The 6,128-nt window shown below is 37.7% G+C and overlaps 1 long non-coding RNA gene across 1 annotated transcript in view; it reads right to left on the bottom strand.

The window, feature by feature from the left end:
- Positions 1–3,948: 3,948 nt before the first annotated feature.
- The window catches only part of LOC111822022 (uncharacterized), a 46,919-nt gene continuing 44,739 nt past the window's right edge, over positions 3,949–6,128 (bottom strand). Inside the window, exon 3 of the long non-coding RNA XR_002825310.1 lies at positions 3,949–4,164. This is a non-coding gene — a long non-coding RNA (uncharacterized LOC111822022). The remainder of the gene's footprint in view (positions 4,165–6,128) is intronic.

Genomic DNA, 6,128 nt, shown 5'->3' with positions numbered 1-6,128 from the left:
TCATAAAACAATATGTGTACTACTGTTTCATGAGAAACTATTTGTTCTGTAAGCCTTCACCTGAAGTACAATAAAAAATAAACAAATAAAAATAAAAATAAAAAAATCTGCTGGAACTAATAGAAAGATTCAGCAGAGTAGCAGGATATAAGATAAAGATACAAAAATCAGTTGGATTCCTATACACCATTAAAGAGAACTAAGAAAAGGAAATGAAGAAAGCAGTACGATTTAAAATAGCCCCTAAAAAGATAAAATACTTAGGAACAAATCTAACCAGAATGCAAAAGACCTATATAAAGAAACTACAAAATACTACTGCAAGAAACCAATAGAGACCTACATAAATGGAAAAACATACCATGCTCATGGGTAAGTAGACTCAACATTGTGTAAACGTCCATTCTACCCAAAGCAATCTACAAATACAATGTAATCCTGATCCAAACACCAACAGCATTCTTTAACGAGATGGAAAAACTAATCATTAACTTCATATGGAAAGGAAAGAGGCCTGGGATCTTCTAAAAATTAAAACTTAGGCTCATCAATAGACTTCACCCAAAGAGTAAAAAGAGAGCCTACAGACTGGGAAGAAATTTTAGGCTATGATAAATGTGACAAATGTCTAATATCTAAAATCTATAGGAAAATCAATACTTCTACAACAAAAAGATAAATAATCCAATTAAAAAATGGGCAAAGGATGTGTACAGACACTTCATCAAAGAAGACATTCAGACAGCTAACACACACGAGGAAATGGTCGTGATTACTAGCCATTAGAGAAATGCAAATCAAAACTACAATGAGATTTCATGTCACCCTGACATTACTGACACAAATCAAAAACACAGAAAATAACAAATGCTGGAGAGGCTGCAGGGAGTTTGGAACTCTTATGCACTTCTGGTGAAAATGCAAAGTGGTACAACCATTCTGGAAAATGACATGGCGCTTTCTTAAAAAGCTAGAAACAGAAATGCCATACAATCCAGCCATCCTACTACTAGGAATATATCCTAGAGAATTAAGAGCCTTCATATGAATAGACATATGCACTCTCATGTTCAGTGCAGCATTATTCACAATAGCAAAAAGATGGAAACAATCTAAGTGCCCATCAACAGATGAATGGATAAACAAACTATGGTATACACACACAATGGAATACTATACAACAATAAAGAACAATGATTAATTTGTGAAACATCTCAAAACATGGATGAACCTGGAGGGCATGATGCCAAGTGAAATAAGTCAAACACAAAAGGACAAATGCTATATGAGGCTATTATTATAAGAACTCATAAAAAGGTTTACACACAGAAAAAAACAATCTTTGATGGTTTACGAGGGAGGGGAGGGACGGGGAGGGAAAAACGTTAACCAGACAATAGGTAAGTGGTAATTTTGGTGAAGGGTAAGACAGTACACAATACTGGGGAAGTCAGCACAACTTGACCAAAGCAAGGTCATGGAAGCTTCATAGACACATCAAACTCCCTGAGGGACAGAATTACTGAGCTGAGGGCTGGGGACCATGGTCTCAGGGGACATCTAGCTCAACTGACATAACACAGTTTATAAAGAAAATGTTCCATGTCCTACTTTGGTGAGTAGCATCTGGGGTCTTAAAAGTTTGTGAGGGGCCAGCTAAGATACTCCACTGGTCCCACCCTGTCTGGAGCAAGGGTGAAAGAAAAAAACAAAAGACACAACGGAAAGATTAGATCACAACTACCACAGACTCCACCAAACTGAATCCAGCACAACTAGATGGTCCCTAGCTACCACTACCAACTGCTCTGTCAGGGATCGAAATAGATGGCCCCAGACAGAGCTGGAGAAAAACTCAGGACAAAATTCTAACTCGCAAAAAAAAGACTAGACTTACTGGTCTGACAGAGACTAAAGAAACCCCGAGAGTATGGCCCCCGGACATCCTTTTAACTCAGTACTGAAGTCACTCCTGAGGTTCACCACTCAGCCAAAGATCAGACAGCCCCATAAAACAAAACCAACCTAAATGGGCCCACCAGCCCAGGGGCAAGGACAAGAAGTCAGGAGGGGACAAGAAGCTGGTCAGGGGGAATGCAACGTCAAGAAGGGGAGAGTGTTAGACACATCATGGGGTTGGCAACCAATGTCACAAAACAATATGTGTATTAGTTGTTTAATGAGAAACTAATTTGCTCTGTAAACCTTTATCTAAAGCCTCCCCCCCACAAAAAAGCCAACAGAACCCCCAATGAGAAACACCAACTAAGAGGTAACATTCCAACAGAAGGAAGGGTGGGGAAAAGATTCATCTGACTCCTAGACTTATTAACTGTAGAGTGATATAGGGGAAAAAAATTCTGCAAGGGCAGCAGCAAGTAGAAACCATTACTGTTTGTTTTAGATAGCATTTCTACAACTAGAGAAATTAACTGGAACATAGAACTGTTCATAGATGGTGGTTACCAGTATTATTAGTCCCCCTAGAGTCAGACATAGCAAATACAGATGAAGAAGGATCTGTAAGGATCTGGAATTTGGACAAGGTCAGAAGTGGGAAACACTTCTTTACTTGATGATAAAGAGTTCCCCCTAGTGGAGTGGTCCAACAAGAACAATCAATTTTGAGAACCACTGTGACCAGCAAGCACTGAGCTTTAATATACCCTTAGACCCTTACTCCTTCCTTATATCATTAATATTGCTTACAGAAAAAGAAAAAATCCTTCAAAGTTCCCCATACATGGACAAAACTCAGAATGCAGTTAGATAATACTCCAAGGGGCACTTCTAAGAGAAACAGCTCAAAATCTCTCTTGGCCAGCTGTCGGTGGTAGCAGCAAGATCAATAGTGGCAAAGTGCTGGGGAACCATGGAGTTCCCAGCTACAGAACTTAGCAACAGTCAGAAAGAGTGAGGAGGCAAGTGCGGCAATAAGAGTCCAAGTCAGAGCGCTCTTCCTTGCCTGAGGTACCATATAAAAAAATCAAAACAGTGTGGGAAGGTGACAGAGGAGAGAAAAAAAAAACATTAGTAGGAGTAGAGCAGAGTGCTTCTGAATGTGCTTTATAGGCGACACTTACAAGTAATGAAAGAAAGAAATGAAAAGTTGACTCATGCATTGGCGTCTGATGATAGGAACAAATGCATAATTTTAGTCTAAGATAATAACACAGAAGGCAAACACTGTTTTCAACATTCCTTCTTAAAACACCAAGGTCATTATTCAGGATTTTGAAAAGGAATCCTGATAGGCCCAAATGGTAAGGCAGAAATAAACAAAAGGCTGTAAGTAATACCTGCAACTTAGGATTCTAATATGAAGAATTGAGCCTTTCTTTCAGGTTTATTCTCATACAGTTACTTTTATTAAACTCTGGTTTGCACAAAGAGAACAAAAAGAATATTAAAGAAATATTACCTTTCTTGCTTGCAGCATACCCACTGCTATTCACTAACGTGGAATATAGTTGTTCATTTTGTGGTAAGACTCCTGTAGCCATGATAGTCTGTTGGGAAAAAAAAAAAAAAAGGATTATTTTTTTAAAGTCTGCCTTTTGGGTACTCCTTATTAATTATCTGTAATGTGCTAGGCCTGTGGTGTCCAGTTAGCTGATGCAACTACTGTGTACTTGAAACGTGGCTAGTCGAGGCTGAGAGGTGCTGTAAGTGTAAAATAACATACAAGATTTTGAAGACTTTAGCACCAAAAAAAAAAAAAAAAAAACTATTTTTTTAATTCTGGTTACACATTGCAGTGATAATATTTTTTAATATACTGGGTAAAATAAACCACATTATTATTAAAATTCATTTTGTTTCTTTTTATTTTTTTACATGGCTACTAGAAAATCTAAAATTGAATATGTGGGTCTCATGATATTTCTGTTGGACAGTGCTGTACTAGACAGTAAGGACATTACAGAGGAAAGTAAGACATACTTGCCTATGAATTTACAGTCTATGGAGAAGATGAGATGTAGACACAAGCAATGCTAAGAGTCAAAGATAGGCTCAGACAAGTAGGAGGGCTGTTCAACTTGATGGAGTGTGTAAGGTAAGGCTCCAAGGATGAATTAGCATTTGAACTGGATTCAAGCAGTAAAATTTATTGTGGATATGAAGGAGACAGGGTATGCCAGCAGAATTCCTCATTTATTCTTCCTTTAAAAAAAAAAATATTTTATTGTGTTTTAGGTGAAAGTTTACACAACAAATTAGGTTCCCCTTCAAAAATTTTTATACAAATTGTTCCATGCCATTGGTTACAATTTTTACAGTATGTCAGCATCTCATTATTTCCATTCTGTTTGTTCTGTTTCCACTGATCTAGCTTCCCTTCCCATCCTTGCCGTCTCATCTTTGCTTTTGGGTAAATGTTGACCGTTTGGTCTCATACAGTTAATTGTTTAAGGGACCACATTACTCATCGGTGATATTGTATATTTTATCAGCCAATCTATTAATTGGCTGAAAGTTGACCTGCAGAAATAGCTTCAATTCCAAGTTCAAAGGTTATCGTAGGGTGATGGTCTTGGGGGTTCCTCTAGGCTCTGTTGGTCCAATAGGTCTGGCCTTTTCTAGGAATTTGGTTTTGTTTTACATTTTTCTCCCACTGTATCTGGGACCTTCTATTATATCCATGTTCACAAGTCTTGGTAGTGGTAGCCAGGCACCATCTAGCTCTTCTGGTCTCAGGTTAGAAGGCGCTGTGGTTCAGTGTAGGCTGTTAGTCCTGTGGACTAATTTCTTCTTTGAGCCTTTGATTTCCTTCATTCTCTTTTGCTGCAGACGGGAAGAGACCAACAGTTGTATCTTAGATGGCTGCTCACAAGCTTTTAAGACTCCACACGCTACTCACCAAACTAGGATGTAGAACATTATCTTTGTGAAGTATGTTACGTCAATTGACTAAGCTGTTCTCTGAGACTATGGTCCCAAGCCTTTCAACCCAGTAAATCAATCCCATCAGTTGTCTGGATATGTCTCAGAAGACTCTATAACTGTACCCCCTATATGGTTTGTTATACATGTGGATATATATGCAGCACACACAAAAGGGTATATATGTATGCCTATAGATACACCTATACATGCATGTGCATTTACTTGCATATGCCTTTCTATACACATATATGCATCCATATCTACCTATACAACCACACACACATTATTTGGTTGTTTCTACTGATGTTGCAAAACTGTATATTACAGCATTTACCAACACTGTCCCTTTTTCTCGTATAGTTCTTAGTGTCTTTATCTTCCTTGGTCAAGTTGTGCTGACGTAACCCATATTTGGTCTTGCCTTTCCCACACCAAAAGTAACACGTGTCTACTATCTAGAAAGTGATTCTCCCTCCCTCTCCTTCCCATCCTTGGTAACCATCAAAGAACTTTGCTTTCTGTGTGTATATCTATTCTTGACTTTTTATCATAGCAAGACCATACAATATCTGTCTTTTCGTGATTGACTTATTTCACTCAGCATAATGTCCTCCAGATTCATCCATGTTATGTTTTGTGGACTCCTCATTATTCTTTATAGTTGCACAGTATTCCACTGTATATATGTACACAATTTGTTTATCCATTCGTCTGTTGATGGGCACTTAGGTTGTTTCCATCTTTTTGCTATTGTGAATAATGCTACAATGAACACAGGTGTGTCATTTATTCTTTAATAATTCAATTAAGTGAGAATTTATTACATTTATAAGACAATCTATAGTCAAGACTGTTCATCTAGTTCATACTAAATTATAAGGCTAAGTAATTGTTGTGTACTCAAATGGTATAGTTTTCACTGAGGCAAATTAAATAAATCATTTTACATGTTAAAAAATCTCAAATCTATCACATTTCTTAAGCTTCTTGCTATGTACCAGACACAAATATTGAATCACTTTTTCCTAACAAGAATTCTATGACGTGGTTATTAAAAAACAAAACAGGGAGTTCCGGCAAAATGGCGCTCTAGGCAGAAGCACCACGCTGTCCCTCCACAGCAAAGATCCGAAAAACTAAGCCAAACAGAGAATACAACAATCCTGAAATCCTAAAACACCAAATGAGGAAATAAAGAACTCACCCAAGCACCAAATGGACTCAGAATACTGACAGAGAAC

This window comes from Trichechus manatus, unplaced genomic scaffold (assembly GCF_000243295.1).
Source record: "Trichechus manatus latirostris isolate Lorelei unplaced genomic scaffold, TriManLat1.0 scaffold00120, whole genome shotgun sequence".
NCBI lineage: Eukaryota > Metazoa > Chordata > Mammalia > Sirenia > Trichechidae > Trichechus > Trichechus manatus.
Note: the sequence above shows the minus strand (reverse complement) of the source record. Positions and strands in the feature narration are given on the sequence as shown.